This window comes from Rhincodon typus, chromosome 8, assembly GCF_021869965.1.
Source record: "Rhincodon typus isolate 14 chromosome 8, sRhiTyp1.1, whole genome shotgun sequence".
In the NCBI taxonomy this organism is placed as follows: domain Eukaryota; kingdom Metazoa; phylum Chordata; class Chondrichthyes; order Orectolobiformes; family Rhincodontidae; genus Rhincodon; species Rhincodon typus.
This window is the reverse complement of record NC_063339.1, coordinates 92,665,113-92,684,241: the sequence shown is the minus strand read 5'-3', so window position 1 is coordinate 92,684,241 and position 19,129 is coordinate 92,665,113. Positions and strand designations below refer to the sequence as shown.

General features: G+C 42.3%; 1 long non-coding RNA gene across 2 annotated transcripts in view; it reads left to right on the top strand.

The window, feature by feature from the left end:
- Nucleotides 1-19,129, top strand: part of LOC125483852 — a 65,016-nt gene that overhangs the window by 3,820 nt on the left and 42,067 nt on the right. The window contains exons 3-5 of one of the 2 annotated variants that reach the window (XR_007262756.1): nucleotides 155-259; nucleotides 7,167-7,272; nucleotides 14,423-14,584. This is a non-coding gene — a long non-coding RNA (uncharacterized LOC125483852). The remainder of the gene's footprint in view (nucleotides 1-154; nucleotides 260-7,166; nucleotides 7,273-14,422; nucleotides 14,585-19,129) is intronic. The other variant, XR_007262757.1, reaches the window with a different exon arrangement.

The window sequence follows — 19,129 nt, the reverse complement described above, 5'->3', positions numbered from 1 at the left end:
TCCAGGTCAAGGTCAACCTCAACCTCCTACGCTCCTGTGAAAGAAGTCCCAGCCTATCCAGCCTCCCCGATAACTCAATCCGAGCATTCCAAGCAACTTCCTGGTAAATCTCTTCTGAACCCTGTCCAGGTTAATGATATCCTTACTGTTACAGGGCGACCAGAACTGGACACAGTATTTCAGAAGAGGCCTCAACTATGTCCTGTATGACCTCAACATGATGTCCCAACTCCTGTAAACAATGATCTGAGGGATGAAGGTAAGCAAACGACACACCTTCTTAACCACCCTGTCTCGGCGTGAGACAAACTTCAAAGAATTATGTCACTGAACCCCTAGTTCTCTCTGTTCTACAGCACTACCCAAGGCCCTACTTTTATTTGTATAAGTCCTGCCCTTGTTTGTTTTACCAAAATGCAATACCTTGCATATATCCAAATTAAACTCCATCTGCCACTCCTCAGCCCATTGTCCCCATTGATCAAGATCTCTTTGTAATCTTAGATAACCTTTTTCAGTGTCCACATTCCACATACAAACTATCCTCTGATTGAAAAGGTTTCCCCATGGTTCCCTTTTATATCTTTCTCCTCTCACCTTAAAACATAAGAATTCCCCTATCCAAAGGAAAAGACCTTTGCTATTCAGCTTATCTACACCCCTCATGATTTTACTAAACTCTGCAAAGTCACCCCTCAACCTCCTACATTCCAGCCTATCCAGTCTCTCCTCATAACTCAAACCCTCCAGCCTCGGTAACGCATTGACTCTAAATGTAACAGCAAGCCACACAGAGTAGAAAGTCAATCCGGCCACGAGAAATATCACCTAATCTCTATTTCTTTGGCCCTTGGTCAAATACTTTGGCAACAGGAACTGTCCAGCCTGATACATGGAGAGTGAACATTTGGCCTCGCTTTCTCCACAATAAAAACTGACACAAAATATTCATTTAATATCTCTCCCATCTGTTGAGTTTCAACACAAACGTAACCTCCTTGATCTTTAATGTGCACAACTCTGTCTCCAGTTGCTCTCTTGCTGTACGTGTACTGGTAGAACCTCTTTGGATTATCCTTAGCCTTGGCAGATAAGATTATCTCATATCCCCTCTTTGCCTTCCTGATCTCCCTTTCATATAACAACAAGCTTAATTCTTAACCATCCTCTGGGCAGTTAGAAGGGATGATAAATGCTTGCTGAGTTGCCATGATCCCATGAACAAACAAAAAAAAAATCCAATTACTGAAGTTACTTGTGAACCTGCTGGTGTTTCATTAAGCTGGACGACTGAATTTTTCCCACACACAGAGCAGGTGAATGACTTCTCCCCAGTGTGTATTTGGTGGTGTACAGTGAGGGTTGATGATGTCCTGAACCCAGCCCGACAGTGAGCGCACCTGAACTGTCTACCTTCAGTGTGAACATGTTGATGGTACATCAGTCCACCTGAGCTTTTATAGCACTTCCCACAATCTGCATATTTAAAGGGTCTCTCTTCAGTGTGAACCTGTTGGTGTTTCAATAGGCTGGATGACCGGGAGAAATCCTTCCCACACCTGGAGTAGGTGAATGGTCTCTGCCCAGTATGGACTTGCTGTTGTGTCAGCAGGTGGGATGACTGAATGAATTCCTTGCCATACTCACAGCAGGGAAACAGCCCCTTTGCAGTGTGAAACTGCTTTGAATGCCTTCTCACACACGAAGCAGGTGAACAGTTTCTTCCTGGTGTGATTGCACCAATATGTTTGCAGCTTGGATGGGTAATTGAAACTCCTCCCACTGTCTCCATGGATCCACAGTTTCCTGTCAGTGTGGCATTGCTTCAGTTTCAAAAAGTCAGTTGATCGCCTGAAGCCTCGTCCTCACACAGAATGTGTGCACATTTTCTCTTCACTGTGAATGGCACATCCATCTTCCATTTTCAAAATCTGATGATATTCAACTTACATTAAAATGAAACAATTCTGTCAGATCCTGTCCTTCGACTGCACATCCTCAAATTCCAAAACAATGTGGAATTGACCAGAAACAAAAGAAAAGGAGCATAAGACAACACACAAAAAGAAAGGTAGCTTGTGAAATTAAGGTGAATGATCTGGTAATTTATGGGACTGGCACAGGGGAATAGTGACCATAAAAGCTGCCATCTTACTATTAAATCACCAACTAATTCACTCGTGTTCATCAGGGATGGGAACCTGTCATCCAATCAGGACCTACGGAAGACTCTGACCTCAATGGGAACAAAGGGAGCATTAGGCAGGGGCTAAGAGCAGCCCATGCTTTCAGTGGGAGAGGCTGTAGCCTCTGCAGAGCGACCTGAAGGGGTTCCTTCCTTGCTGTTTTGTTCAGAACAATTAAATAAGAGCCTGTTTTAAAGGAGCATGCAAATCAGCTGCTCGCTAGCTTCCGTGGTGCAATTGGTCAGCGCTTTCAACTCGTACGTGCAGGGTTGGTGGTTCAAGGTCACAAAGGCAGGAGCAAACACTGTTCTCACTCTACTCATTCCATTTTTGTGATATAGGTCCGGGTTTTTAATGCGGTCAGGAAAATGCTCCCCAAACGGAAATCTTATCCAGTGAGTAACCGCAAAGGCATTTTGATGTTGTTATAATAGCTGACGTAAAGAGCTGCAGATGTTGGGAATATTAAACAAAAACAGAAACTGTTGGAGAAACTCAACAGGTTTGGCAGTACCTGTGGGAGTAAACCATTCTGAAACACCCTGATTCTCTGCCCACAGATGCTGCCAGATCTGCTGAGTTTTTCTGGCAATTTATGTTTTTATTTTTAAATGAATGTGTATTCCACCTATTGGGATGAAACAAGCAGACCCACCATGTACTGAATTTAACCCTTACGAAATCTGTGAAGTGATTGGATTCAAACAAACCCAGTAATGAGTCACTCTTCTTCAGCTCCACAGTGAGAGAGACCTGGAAAGGTGAGTGGGTAGTGCGCTGCTGCAGTCATTGCCGAGTGGTTAAGGAGATGGAGTTTGAAACCTATTGGGGTGTCCCTGGGCAGTTTCGAAACCTGCGGACTGTGGTTGAGCACTGAGGGAAAATCAGAAGGGAGTTTAAAGCCTCCTTGTTTGCAACAGGAATCACAGGAAGGGTGGGGAAAAAGCATTTCATCCAGATCGTCAATGGCAAGAATATACAACTCACTGACTGTTGGAGTGGAACAACATTGGAGTTGAGACATGCTCAGATGTACACTTGAGGCTGTGCACGAAATGCTGGGAAATGAGATTAGAACACTCAGGGTCTTCAGTATGAGTGCTGCAGACATGAAGGGTCTTTCTTCAGTGCTGGAGACCTCAGTTTGTGAAGTGACAGGACAATGCTTGCAAAATACACTCCTGTCTGTGAGGCACATTATCCATTGAGATTGGGGATAACTGGCACTGTGCATATTCCTGGAATCAGTATCTGGGAGAATCTGGAAAATGCGATACTGGTGTTTCTTTACCCAGCTGTGCGCAAGCTCATTGTTTCTCAATGCCTTGTCTTACAATCCATGGCCCTGCTTTCCAGGTAAAGATTGGCTTCATGATCTACCTACATTCGTACCAAGCAGGTCATTGAGCTGGGAGCTGGAGGTGAGACAGGGACAGGAGCAGAAAGAGAAGCGACACGAAAGTGTTTAGAGTTTGCCTTATGTTATGAATTTGAATAGAGTAATTGGGAAGTGGAAGGCAGGAAGCTAAAATGTGTGGTTCCTTTGAGATTTGTGCTTTGTCTGTACTTAGAAATTTAAACAAAAATCTGTCTGTGAGCAGCAGCTGAAGTTGCCAGTACAGAGAGCCTCAAAAAGTGAAACAAATGTATCAAAGCCTTCCAGGCGGCAGGCAAAACATCCGTCTTGTTTGAATTTGGCCAATTAATGTAAACGAAGCCCCTAGATACAGGAAGCCAATTGGATTGAAATCTGATGGTGTTTACAACCTGAAACCAATCACATGATAAGAATGTGATGATGTCATCATGGGGAGAGAAGGCGAGGGAGAGAGCCGACTGTCATCTGCCAGAGTTAGCACCATTCAGCTCTCAGAGAAAGCACATCGAATTCATCAAAAGTACCACAGCATTTTAGCTCAAAGTCCTTACTGAAGAAATTTGAGAGATAAAACATTCCTGACAGCAGAATTAATGGAATAAAGGCGTTTGTGAAGAGAGTGGAGATGACAGAATATTCCAGAATCAGTCTGTGTGAATATGGAGAGATTAAATTATAATTTATTTATTGCTTCTTATTTATTGAGTTTATATTAGTGGGACTTGTTTTTATTTAAACAGCATTCCAGTAGAATTTAGACCATTTAGGGAGTAGTTAGCAGTGTGTGAACTGTCGGTTTGTTAGAAATTTTGTTAATGTATTCATTTTTGGGTTAAATAAATCAATTGTTTTTTGTTACTTGTAAAGTAGAGAGCAAGGATTTTCTTTCTGTTAAATGGTCTTTCAATGGATTGTGAGGGGAAAGGCAAACTTCTCTGGGTGTTTAGGGGGTAATTATTAGATGAGAACCCCTACTCCTGTCATAACAGATCAGGGCTTGTATTTTAGTTCAATTGTCAGAGGGGTTCAGCCATTCCCTGTCGTAACACCTTATGTCAGTTGTCTTTAGTGAGGGATGTCTGCCGGGCACTGTCCTGTCAGATTCCCAGGAACTGCAATGATTGGTAATGCATTAAAAACTGCACTGTAATTGATGAACGGATAGGCTGTGCATCATACACCAAGACAATGTAACAAATCCGATACAAAGCAGAGGGGATCATGTGCAGAAGGATGGGAGAATGCAATGCCAAATCAGTGTCCAGGGTGATATGAACAGAGATCTAGCCTGGTAGTCTCGTGATAAGGATTCAGTGCCTTCACTGCCATGGCCTGTTAATGGTTAACATTTACACTGATAAATATAAAATACTGACTAATCTTTAGAAGCAGAATGGATCGGTTAGAATCGCTTCATTGCATGTTACAGTTCCACATCAGCAATGTCAGCTGCAATTGCCTGATGTGCAATCAGTTTAAAACAAGAGGGAACGTCAGGAAAAGTGAAGGGCAATGGAAGCTTGTGAGAGCTGACTGTAAGCCTAGTGGAGACAGGCCCAATTTGGGTTCTCAAGACTGGTTTTCACTGATTACCCTGGTATACAGATCACTCCAGAACAATCACCCACAATGACTCTCCTTTGTGTGTCGTCCTTTGCACGTCTCATCTCAGTTCAGTGCCTAGAGGGGTTAACTTGGCAAATTTTGCTCAGGTCAGTTTTACAGTCTCATATTAAGACCATAACTTTTAGAAGCAGAAAGAGATCATTCAGCCCATCCAGTCTGCTCCACCATTCAATGAGCTTCTGTCTGAACTGATAAATTGAAACATACTTTCTTGCCTTTCCCCATAACCCTTGATACCTTTACTGATTAAAAATCTGTCAATCTCACTGTTGAATACAATAATGACCCCGATCTGACAATTCTCTGCTGTAAGGAATTCCACTGATTCACAGCCATCTGAGAGAATAAATGCTTCCTCATTTGTCTTAAATGTGCGACCCCCATTCTGATATTAGATGCTCTGGTTCAAGACTGCCCAGAAGGAAAACCAATGTTTTTTGTGTCCAACATGTTAAATCTCAAAGAAACCTGTCTGCTTTAATAAGGAGCAAGTCTTCTTTTGTAGTACTGTGTCTGAGCATGTGAAGTCAATGGATTTCAGCGCTTCCTCCTGTTTGGTTTTATCCTTGATATAAACTTTCAATGATTCTGACAGAGCTGTCCCCTTTATGTCTTTTAATGTCAGGAATTCACGTTCATTTTAAGAATTTGGACAGGAACAATAAAATCCTCATTCTTATTTGGGAATCAAACCAAGAACACAGCAGTTGCAATGCTGAATCCCAAAAAGGAAGGTGCGCACAATACTTGCAACTTTTCATCTTGACACTGCTTTTGACCTCCTTCAGTTCCAAAATGATAGTCAGTGAGATTTTAACACCACGGAGAGAGGCCCTTCAGCCCATTGTATCCATGCCAGTCATCAAACATCTCGCTTCCAAACCCAGTTTCCAGCACTTGGCCCATCGCCTCGTTTGCTCTGATGTTTCAAGTGCTTATCCAAAGTTATTGAATGGCTCGAGGGCATTAGTGGAACATAAACACTTTCTTCAACAAACAATAGGAAACTTTGCTCTTTGTTGCAATGTGAAATCTGCGTTTTCCTTCTTGGAGACAGTTATGAAAGCCATTCTCTTTCTCAGAGCCGTTTGCCAGTTTTCCTCATGATGCCAACAGTGTGGGTTTAAATCCCACACTGTCTGAGGTTACCACTGATGACTCTCCCCTTTCAACCTCTCTGCTGACATGAGATGTGGTGTCCCTCAGGTTAAAACATCAGCAGCTTTGCCTCCCTAATAAGAAAGCAGCCCTGTGACCCGGAATGTCCCACAAAGTGTCAGACTTTGTGATATTGTATCCCTGGGATGCAAAAGGCACGTTTTATACTCTATTAAATGTGTTATATATGTCAGTTGTCCTGGTAGGAAGAGGAAGATTCCTTGAACATATCACGCCAAATAAAACTCAATCTTTACAACGCTGGGCACTTAACCCAGAATTTCGAGCGCAACGCGCAGCATTGCTTATGACTGCGCAGGCTCAGTATGTTCCCGAATGCCCACAGTGTAGAGCATACGTATTGGGAGTGATCCTGAGAAGCAGTTGCTTTTTACCTCGGCTCCACAAAAGGTAACAATGTGGCGGAACAGAGGAGGCGATGGACCGGGCGGTTAGATGGGGAGGCTTTCTAAACACTTCGTGGATGCAGCAGACCCCGCATAAAGAAACTGTTTGCCCCCTGTTTTACAAAACGGGACAAATCGAGTCTCCTTCTTAATGGCAGGCCACGGGTAACGGCCGCCATCTTCGTAGGAGGCAAAGGGCAGCAAGGCGCATGTGCGGTCATTCTGGGCCAGGGGAGAGGATGTTGTGAATGTCTTTGCTGGACTGATAGGAATGGAGTTTATAAACGCCTTTTACTGGGAGTCAGGAGGGCAGCATTTACACACAGCAAACTCCAAATCAAATAAATATTTGCTTCTTCTGAAATTTTGTCCCAGACTGACTGAGATGGCTTTTGTAAATTTTTTTTACAGCACGTTAGAAGAGGACTTGCAGATCGAAAACCCAAACCAAATGATACACCAAGATCTAAGTGAGCCACTTTATTCATTCAGTACTGGATATTAATGGGCTTTGAATGTAAGTATTGAATAAAATAAAAGTAACATAAAATTCCTTCCTTACATCTCCCAATAACTATTGCCCGATATCTGTGTGTCTCATAGTTTTACTATCAGTAAAGAGGAACAGCTGCTCTTTATCTACCTTATTTAACCCTATCATGAATCTAGACACTTTATCAAATCTCATCGCAGCCTCCTTTGTTGTGTGCAGAGCAACTTCAGTTTTCTCCAACCTGACCTTACAACTAATATCCCTCAGTTCTTGAGCCATTCCGATTCATCTACTTTCAAATCTCTCCTCAGACCCTCACATCCTTTGTGGAGATCACCTGTTTGTGCAGACCCAAATGCTCTGTGTTCAAGTGGGTGATGTTATCACACACGAGCAATTACTCAGTGACATCACCCTGATTCCTGGGTATTTCCTGAACTGTGAGTTTGCTCTGATTCTAGTGCTTCTGATATCTTTTGAGCCGCAGATTCCGCATTTGATTTTAAAATGTTATTGGTTTCTGTGAGATCTTCCGTGTTCTTCTAAACGCCAGTGAATTTCATCCTATCTGATCCATTCTGATCTAAAACGTCAGTCCTGCCACTCCAGGAATCAGTCTGGTAAACGTTAATTGGAGCACCTCCATAGCCAGAACAGCCTTAGTCAGATACGTGTTCCAAAACCGCACACAATGTTCCAGGTGTAGTCTTAAAAGACCCTGTACACTTTCAGCAAGATATCCCTGTTCCTGTTCTTATTTCCTCTCGCTATGAAGGCCAACCTAGTATTTGCCGTCTTCATTTCCTGCCTCTGCCTGCATGCTTGCTTTCAGTGACTTGTGTGCAAGGACAAACAGATCTAATTTCTCGTTTCTCGTTCCCCTTTTGTAAATTCATGCTGACTGACTACGTCCAATCTGTCACTGTTTTCTAATGTTAACTAACCGGTCTATAAGTTAATGTTTTCTCTCTACCACCTTTTTAACACAGTGGAGTTACATTAGCTCCCTTCCAATTATGGGAACTATTCCAGAGTCTATAGCAGTATGAAAGATAATCATTAATTTCCTTAATTTAGATTCAAGCTCCTTGTTTCAAAATGTATCCATTATCTCTCAGGCCACTTTAAGTAGTCTGGGCTGTAGAATACCAGGTGCTGGGATATGTTGGCTTTCAATCCCATCAATTTTCCCCAGCATCATTTCCCTATTAATACTGATTTCCTTTACTTGCTCTTGTGTTCCCAACCTTTTTGGGGATATTATATATCTCGTTGTTTGTGATGACAGAACCAAAATATGTAGTTAATTGGTCTATCCATCTCTTTATTCCACATTATAACTTCCCCTGTTTCTGATTGTAAGGGACTTGTTTTCATTATTTTTTTTTCCTCTTCATATCCCTTTAGGAGCTTTTCCAATTAGTTTATATGTTCCCCACAAGCTTACCTTTTGACTTTATTTTCCCCTTCTTAACCAATCCCTTCGTCCACTTTTGCTGAAATCTGAACTGCACCCAGTCTTCAGGTCAGCTGCTCTTTTTTAGCTAATTTGTATGTCTCTTCCTTAGATCCAGTACTATCCCTAATATCCCTTGTTAGCTATGACAGGATCACCTTTCCCATTTTATTTTGTGCCAGACTGGAATGAACAACAGTTGCAGTTCCTCCAAGTGCTCTTTAAATGTTTGTCATCCCTTTTAAGTTTATGTTCCCCAAGTTATTGTACCCTGCGTGCATGTGCCTCATACCAATGTAATTACCTCTATTTAGATTTTGGCCCCGAGTCTCAGAATCAACACTGTCACTCTCCATCATAATGAACAGGTCTATCATGAAGAGGTTTTCACTCTTCCACAAGGGACGTTTCACAGCTAGATTGCCAATTAATCCATTTTCATTACACAATTAAAATTTTGAAATAAAGTTGCTGTAGTCCCAGAAGACGGTATTACTGCCCTCTCACTTCAGAGAGAGCGAGAGAGACACGACTAATGGTGCTTTAACCTCAGGGTTACCACACCTCAGGAAATGGGCAAGGTTAAGATGGTGGGACCTTCATGTTGACCTCAGCTGGTACAGGAATTGAGCACGTGCTGCTGGCATCACTCTGCGTCACCAACCAGCTGTCCAGCCAACTGAGCTAACCCACCCCTGACCATTACACATTACACCATTGAGGATTATCTGTCCTCCCTTTGGCTCCTCAATTTGTCAATCCAGAAAACCATTTTGTGTGCACTCCAGGAGTTTCTCGTATATGGTCTTGTTACTGATCTGATTTGCTCAATCTATGTGCAGATTGAAGTCATCCATAATAACCCTAAGAACACAAGGTGTGGAAGCAGAATTAGGCTATTTGGCCCATAAGGCTGCTCCACCATTTGATCGTGACTGATAAGTTTCTCAACCCCATTCTCCTACCTTCTGTAACCGTTGGTCCCATTACCAATCAAGGACCTAATTACCTGTGTCATAAATACATTCAAAAACTTGGCCTCCACAATCCTCTACAGAGTTCCACAAAATCATTACCCTCTGGCTGAAAAAATTCCTCCTCATCTCAGTCCTAAAGGGTCATCCCTTCTCTCTGAGGCTGTGCCCTCAGGTTCTAGCCTTTTGTATTAGTAGAAACATCTTCTCCGTGTCCATCTATCCAGGCCTCACAGTATTCTGTAAGTTTCAATCACAGTCATATAGTCTGACGGCATGGAAGCAGACCCTCAGTCCAGCTAGTCCATACCGACCATGTTCTGAAACTAAAGGAGTCCCACCTGCCTGCACATGGCCCATTTCTTATTTATGTACTTATCCAAATGGCTTTTAAACATTGTAACTGTACATATATCCACCACATGTTTTGGAGGTTTATTCCACATACAAACCACGCTCTGTATAAAAAGATAGCCCCGCTTCTTAGAATGTATTTCCTCTCACCTTAAAAATATGCCCCCTAGTCTTGAAATCTCCCACCCTGAAGTAAAGACACCTTCCGTTCACTTTATGTATACCCCTCAAGGGCAGGATCTATACAATTAATGGTAGGCCCCTAGATAGTGTTGTACCTAGATATCTTTGTACGTGAGATTGTGCCATAAGTGGCCACTTGTAAACTGTTCATTGTACTCATGTGAGTACATGTGACTCCAGTGATTTCTGGAAGATCACCACCAATTCCTCTACAATCTCCTTCAGAGTTCTGGGGTGTAGTCCATCCGGTCTTGGTGATTTATCTATCTGCAGATGTTTCAACTACCTCAGCTCCTTCTCCTTAGTAATGGCCACTACACTCACTTCTGACCCATGTTTCTCTCGAAGTTCTGGTATGTTGGTGTCTTCCACTGTGAAAACTGATGCAAGGTACTGATTCAGTTTCTCCATAATTTTTGTGCCCTAGTATTACTTCTCCAGCCCCATTTTCCAGTGCTCCAGTGTCCACTCTTGCCTCTCTGTAACCTTTTAGATACCGAAATGGGTATCAGCTTCTTTTATATTACTAGCTAGCTTACTCTCATATTTCGTCTTATCCCCTTTTTTTTAGTTACTCTGGTTTTTGAAGGTTTCACAATCCTCTGGCTTCCACAAATCTTCACTACGTTTTATGCTTTTTCTTTTGATTTTATGCTGTACAAAACCGTGGTGCGGCCACATCTGGAGTATTGTGTCCAGTTCTGATCACCTCATTACAGGAAAGATGTGGAAGCGTTGGAAAAGGTGCAGAGGAGATTTACCAGGATGTTGCCTGGAATGGAGGGACGGTCTTATGAGGAAAGGTTGAGAGAGCTAGTGCTTTTCTCTTCAGAATGACGAAGGATGAGCAGTAACTTGATAGGTGTACAAAACGATCTGAGGTAAAGATAGAGTGGACAGCCAGAGACTTTTTCCTCGGGTGGAGGTAGCTATTACAAGGGAGCATAGTTTTAAAGTGATGGAGGTAGATAGGCTCTTTACTCAGAGAGTGGTAGGGGTATGGAATGCATTGCTGGAGAAGGTAGTGGAGTTGGCCTCATTAGGGGCATTTAAGAAGCGGCTATTAGATAGGCATATGGATGATAATATAAGGTAAGGGTGGAGGTTAGATAGACTTTAGGTTTAGGGTAAAAGTTCAGCACAACATCGTGGGCCAAAAGGCCTGTACTGTTCTATGTTCTATGCTCTGTCTGACTTTCCTAGTCAGCCATGATTGTGTCATCCTCCCCTGAGTATGTTTCTTCATCCTTGGGATGAATTTCTGCAGTGTCTCCTGAATTACCCCAGAAACTCCTGCTATTGTTTCTTCACTTTCTTCCCATTTAGGTTCCCCCTTCCAATCAACTCTGGCCAGCTCCTTCCTCATGTCTTTGTAGTTACTTTTACTCAATTGTAATACTGTTGCAACAAAAACAAAGTTGCTGGAAAAGCTCAGCAGGTCTGGCAGCATCTGTGAAGGAGAAAACAGAGTTAACGTTTTGGGTCCAGTGACCCTTCCTCAGAACAGGCCAGAACAGAACTGTTGCATCTGATTCAATCTTCTCCCTCTCAAGCTGCAGGGTGAATTCTATTAAATTTATGGTCACTGCCTTCTCAAGGTTCCTTCACCCCTAATCAAATCTCCCTCATTATACGTCACTAAATCCAGAATTGCCTATTCCTCACTGAGTTCAACCATAAACGGCTCCAAAAACAATCTCATAGACATTCCACAAATTTCTTTTCTTGAAATCTGCTGCCAAGCTGATTTTTCCCAGTAATTTGTGTATTGAAGTACCCCATAATTATTGTAATAGTACCTTTTCTACATGCCTTTTCTCTCTCTCCTGATTTATTTCCTTCCACACATCCTGACGACTACTTGGAAGCTTGTACATAAGTTCCGTCAGGGTCTTTTTTTACTTTCCATCTGCCTATCTTTCATAAGATGTGTATCCTCGGATGTTTAGTTCCCAGCTCTGATCTCCTGACAACCACATCTGTGTTTGTCTCATATCTCCAATCTGCCCACATAACTGATGTGTGTCATTGCTGGGCTGATTTTGGGAGTGTTTTCTTTTTCTGGATCCTCTCTAATGCCTTCTACCTCATCGTAAAATGTTGTGTTCAAGTCTCAGTAAAACGTTCTCGTTCAGTTTGAACTCTTCCCCATTCAGCCCTTGAATTTTTTGTGCATTTTCTCCACCTCCACAGGGTTTCACCTGTGTAAAGCCACAAAGCAAAAGCTCCAAACAAAAGCCAAGAACTGTGGATGCTTGAAAACTGAAACAAAAACAGAAATAGCTGGTGACACTCAGCAGGTCTGGCATTATCTGTGGTGCCATCTGAGAGCAGAGTCAACGTTTCCACCTGACTTTTGTTGCACAAAGCTCCAGTTTTGTCCTGGAGTTTGACACAGTATCATATTTCCAATTCAGGCAGTTTCAGCCAATGAAGAGCGATTGGTTCACTCTGGTTGGAGGACCAACTTCACCTGAAAACATAAAATGCTGCAAATCACAGGTAGTCAGGCAGCATCCGTGGAGAGTGAGTAAACTAATGTTTCTGGTCTAGATGACCCTTCAGTGCTGGCGTGAAATGTGGAGGGGAAGCATTTATGCAACACTTGGGGGGTGGATGGCTGGAGTGCTGGGGGAGAAAGGGTGTTGATATTGCAGATTAAGTGATTGGAATGTGAGAATGGCAGAACAATGGTGTGTATAACTGTCAGACAGGAAAGGACAGATGGTCACATGGAGTTGGGGGAGGGGAAAGAAGACACGATGACAGAGAATGCAACAAGTAAAGCTTAACAAAAGGGAAGAAATGGGAGTGAATTCACAATCTGATGGTGTTGAACTCAATATTAAGTGCTGAGGGTTTCAAATTGCCTAGTCTAAAGATGAGATATTGTTCCTCCAGTTTGCACTGTGATTCGCTGGAGCATTGAAGCATGCTGAGGACAGACAAGTGGGCATGGGAGCAGGACGCTGTGTTAAAATGACCGGCTACGGGAAGGCCGGGTTGCGCACGGACTGGAGGTGTTCTGCAAGGTGGTCACTCAAAATATCTCCAATCTTCACTGCTTACAGTTCCTGAACATGTAGCGTTATCTACGAATTTTGAGATTCATGATCTACCTTATTATTGTATATCAGGAAAAGCAAATGTTCCAATACCAACCACTGGGGAATGCCACTACAAACCTTCCTCCAGCTTGAAGAATATCCATTGATCATTTCTTCGTTTCTTCTCAGTAGAGAATTTTTTTCTGAGGATGAGCTCACGGAACTCAATTCCTCAGAGAGTAATAATGGCAGTCATTAAAAATATTCAATGCAAAGGTTAAAGTCAAAGAATATTGGGAGCAGACCAGAAATTGAGACCACAATCGGATCAGTCACGACCTTATCGATGGCAGAGTGGGTTTGAGGGCCCAATAGCCTATTCTTGCTGCTGAACTGCATTTCTTGTTGTATTGGTGTTAGTGAGTAGCTCAGTGAGACCAGGGGCAGTGAAGTGGGGGGTGCATCTCACCAGAGAGAAGGTAATCTGAGATCATTGTGGAAGATTGGAGAGAAACTGAAAGAGAAAGGCAAATTCAGGAAATGTCTGGATGATGCTACTCGTCCCAATCTATCAGAAAATGTAGAATTCCTGTTAAAATATTTGAGTGTTGTTGTACACTGTCTAGTTTCTGAATGAATACATAATACCACTAATTCTGACAGTGGAGTCTGTATCCTAACAATAGAAATTTCTGGAGAAACTCAGGAGGTCTGACAGCAGCTGTGGAGAGGGAGCAGAGTTAATATTTCTCTCCTCAGATGCTGCCAGACCTGCTGAGTTTCTCCAACCATTTTTGTTTTAGTTTCAGATTTCCAGCATCTTTGTACTTAAATGGAATCTTTATGTTGCTTTTGATTATGTCTAATCCTTCGTTACAAACGCATCATGGGGTGGCCTTACTTTTATCCTTTATTTTTATTTCCAATTCATTTTAACCTGTAATATTTAACACCCAGTTATGACCAGCTTCTGGCCAGACCCTCTCTGATGTCACTGTCACATCATCAAAGCTGCATTTAGAGCTTCAGCCCCAGTCCATTTGTGTATTTGACTCTCAGTCCATAAACCTTTTTCTCAGGTATGAGACCTTGTTCTTGTGTGCAGATGCTGCTTTTCTCAGTGTTTGAATTCTCACTTTTCTTGTGTCCCTATTATCTAGATCTTGTACCTTCACTCTGGGTGTGATGATGGACTGACTGTGTGTTAGAAGGAGCTGGCTGCACTTTTCCTCATGCTGAGGAATCACCACATTCTTTTTGGTTCCCACAAGAATTGACTGTGCATGAAAGAGAAAAGAACATCTCCAGTAATTTAAGGTCAGGTGAGGTGAAAGGTTTCCATATGTCCATTTCTCCATATATAATGGTCTATGAGAGAGAGTATAGGTATCTGCCAGATTTGCTGCTTCACTGGTCTTGAATATTTGATGCTCATCTAAATAAGTTTCTACATTTGAAAGACTTTTTTTAAAATCATTCCATGATAATAATTTCCTTTGCATTCTCAAAACGTTTTTCTAATTTGACTGATCGAAACCACTGCCATTTTGTCAGTCCAACTACCTTCTCAGATGAGGTAAAATATGTTTCAACTCCATCCTTGTTCAATTACTTCAAGTTACATTACTTACAAAATAAAAACTGAAAGAACTGCAGATGCTGTGAATCAGCAAAAACAGAAATTGCTGGAAAAGAGCAGTAGGTCTGAGACATCTGTGAAGAGAAATCAGAGTTAACATCTCTGGTCTGGTGACCCCTCCTCAGTTCTCAGGAAGGGTCACCAAACCCACAAACCTTAACTCTGATTTCTCTTCACAGATGCTGCCAGACCTGTTGAGCTTTTCCAGCAATTTCTGTTTTTGTTGTATTACTTAGTTGTTCATTGTATAAATTAGAAAAAATGAGAAATAAAGTTTAAAAAGATAAACATTACAACCCTTATAGAAAGGGCCTGCAGTAGATGAACACGGTGGGGGGGGGGCTTCCACACATGGTCTGCACAAGCTCGTAAGCCGCTAACTGCCTGCACTGGTCCCAAGTCCAATAACCGTGCCCCCTCCACTCAGGCCTTCGACCTACTGGCCATCCCCGCTCCGCTTGGGCCTCCAGCTGCTCTGCCTCAGGAGAAGGTGGGGGAGGGGGAGGAAGGAAAAAAGAGAAGAAAGTGGGAAATAAGCAGAAGGAGTGGAGGAGCTCTGGTTGGAGCATCCTATTCCACCCCCGTCTTGAATGCTTTTATTTTGATTTTGGTTTGCTTGAACAATGTGATCTCTCTCTGAAACAGAACTATACAATGCTGCAGATTTTGCTTTAACAATAAAATAGAAGTTTATTAGAAAAAGAGATGAATTTAAAATAGAATAAACCAACCATTTATTTAATACAAATTCAAAAGTTTACGTTTAAAAGCCTAGTAAATGTGTAATCCCACAAATCCGAAAAACTCAGTTAGAAATGGAAAAGAAACAAAACAGTTTTTGTACATTAACCAACACAGCTCTGATTGAAACGTAGAAGTTAGGAGTAGGAGTAGGCCATTCAGCCTTTGAGTGTGCTCTTCCATTCAATATGATCATGACTGACCCTCATCTCAGTACCCCATTCCTGCTTTCCCCCCCACAACCCCTGCACTCTTGATCCCTTTAAAATTAAAAAAAAAATTAGCCATCTCATTCTTTGAATATATTCAGTGACTTGGCTTCACAGCCTTCTGTGGGAGAGAATTCTACAGATTCATTACTGTTTCAGTGAATATGTTTCCTCATCTCAGTCCTAAATGGCTTATCCTGTATCCTAAGACTCGTGCAGTACTCATACCAGAGTCCCTGGTCTACATCTTGCTATGTTTAACACACTTAAGCCTTTAACTTTTGGACTGGAACCCCACAGAGCTTCTCCCTGGAGCAATTACATACCTGGCCTTAAATATACTCAGCTTTAAATAACCATTTCAGGATTTAATTAGAACACTCCTGGTGTGGGACAAACACTAATTGCTCATTCTAAGGTAACCTAGTTCACTGTAATCCCCTTCCCTGTTTGGAACACTGTTCTGCACAGCCACCTTATTCCAACAACCTCTCAGGTCTGGTCAAAACTCAGAGTAAAACTGAAACCTACAGTCTTTTTCTCTAAGCTATGAGAATTTCCTGTAAGCTTTTGAAAACTAGAAGTCTCTAACGAGGCTAGAATCGAACCTGGGTCCCCAGTGAAGCAGCAGTGCTAACCACAGAGCCCATACGGTCAAATCCAGGTTGTATCTGACTGGATAATGTATGATTCTGACGAGTGTTTCTCACCTTGATGATGATGATGAGGTCACCCCATCAATGTCTCCCCTGGACCCAGATCCTGAGGAACAAGTGCCTGGGGTAGTTTGTGCCTTGACCTGGATCCAGTTTTGAACTCCCTCCCACGTCTCATCACATCCTGCTGTTCTAATGAAAAGATTCCCAGTTTCTCTTGTCTCTCCTCATGGGTAGTGAAGTTAGAACCAAATTAGAATCTCAAACTGCAGCTTCAGAGCAAACAGGACACCCTGAGAAACATTTCATTCCTCAGTGAGCTGTTCTGATCTGGAATGCAGTGTCTGAAGGATTGGTGCAGTAACAGGAACTTTCAAAAAGAAATTGGATAACTGCTTGAAGGAAAGCACTTCAGACTGATGGGGAAACAGCAGTGGAGTGGATGGAGTTTGAAATTCAACAGGTCACTTTGCTGCAGATAGTTTGCATGATAACACTGATAAAACGTTCCACTCCACATTAAAATTCCAAGGGTTCATGGGAAACTAAGGTAAAATGGGAGATCTTCATTTCGGATTGAAATGAAGCTGGATCTAGTGTTTGGGAAGTGGTAACTGTTCAGCTTGTAAAGTCGTCAGAAATACTGATATTTGGAAACTTTTATCAGTTTTGTAATAACTTCTACAGAGAGACTAAGTGAGAGAGATTTGCACCTTCTGAGGTTTCCTTCCTTACCGACCACCGAGATCAGTGAAAATACTCATCAAGACTGGAAAGGGTTGCTAGGAAACCCATCAGTACTCAGAATTCCCCATAATCTTTTCAAAAAACATGTTTTCCAGGAATTAATTTCCAGAAATCCCATCTCCCAAAAAGTTTTACTTCTTAGGAGAAAAAATAAGTCATTTGCCTTTCCATATTTATCAAGTAAACCACAGCAGATTTAAAATGTGAACTCATTTTCCAAATAAATAATTAAAAACTCTTTACATTCCAGGAAGTGTCCAAGCAATTCCTTATCTTCCTATTTTTCACATAGATATAAATTTTATTCTCAACACTACCCATAGTACTCGAAAGCATTCCCACTAATACATTGCACAATCATAATGAGTTTTGCAAATCAGGACAAACAGTCCACTTGTTTTCCTGATTACTTGCTATACCTGCATACAACTGTACATGATCCAAGGACACCCAGCTCTGTCTGCAGTGCAGCATTCTGCTGCCTCCTCTATTGAAGGACTGCTCTGCATTTCTATACATCTTGCCAGAGATGACATCCATACATTTTCTGACAACGAGGCTCAATCTGTCATTTTGATTTACCCAGTACCTTTCTGGCTTACAGGTTCCGTCTAACCCTCCTCTTGCTTGGCAAATTTTGTTACAGTACAGTTGACTCCTACATCCAAGTCAGTCGTATAGATTGGAAATAGTTGAAGTCCCAGCACTGATCTGTGGTATTCAGAGTTAAAGTTGGCCAGCCTGAAAACTAATAATTTATCCCAACTAGCAGGCTGCTATTAGTGAGTGAACCCTCTGCTATACTAACCACCAAAACCATTAGCTCTTACTTTGCACAGAAACCTTTTACCTGACAACTTGTTGCACGCTGGGTGGAAATCCAGATACACAACATTGAGTCTTTTTTCTCCACTCTCCTTGTCACGTCCTCCAAGAGGTCAAAGCTCCTCACTCTTGTTGGAAGTAAGGTTGCAAGAGACGGGGGGAGAGGGAAATTCCTTCAAGGAAATAATTTATATTGGAGATATTATTGTCCAGATCCTTGTACACAAATCACAGAAAGCTAATGTGATGGTATCACCAAATAATAGGAGGACATCTGATGGGTTGCTAGTTATTACTAGGGGATGGGACGAGGGAAGTGAAGAAGTTTTGTACAGGGGACACACTCGCCACGAACCAACTCAAAAAGGCTAACGGCTGAATGTGGAACCGTGCATGACAGAAGGTTATTTGGTTTTCCAACAGGCATCAGTTCTTGGCAGTTTTCAATTTAAACATTGAACATTTTCTTGGTGAAAATAGTTTGGAAGATAAGTTGTGAAGAGAATCTAAAGGGTATTCAGATTCAGTGATGGTCAGTGCATGGGTAATGTACTGTCTGATGTGATATTTCTCAGGAACAATTGATAAAGTGTCTTTAATTTAAATGGGGAGACGTTCATAGATCGTAGAATCCCTACAGTGTGGAAACCGGCCCTTCGGTAAAGCAAGTCCACACCAGAGCATCCCACCCAGACCCATCTCCCTATAACCCACCTAATCCACGCATCCCTGAATGCTATGGGCAATTTAGCATGACCAAGCTACCTAGTCTGCAATCTTTGGACTGTGGGAGGAAACCAGAGCACCCAGAGGGGACCCACACATACACGGGGAGAATGTGCAAACTCCACGCAGTCCGAGGGTGGAATTGAACCCGGGTCCCTGGCACTGAGAGGCAGCAGTGCTAATCTCTGAGCTACTACAGTGTCGCCTGTGTTGCACGACTCCGAGGTACAGAAGGATCTCAGTGTTCTGGGATATGAATCACACTGAATTAGTCTGCAGGGATAGCAAGTGATTAGGAAGACAAAAGGATGTTTTTGTTTTCCC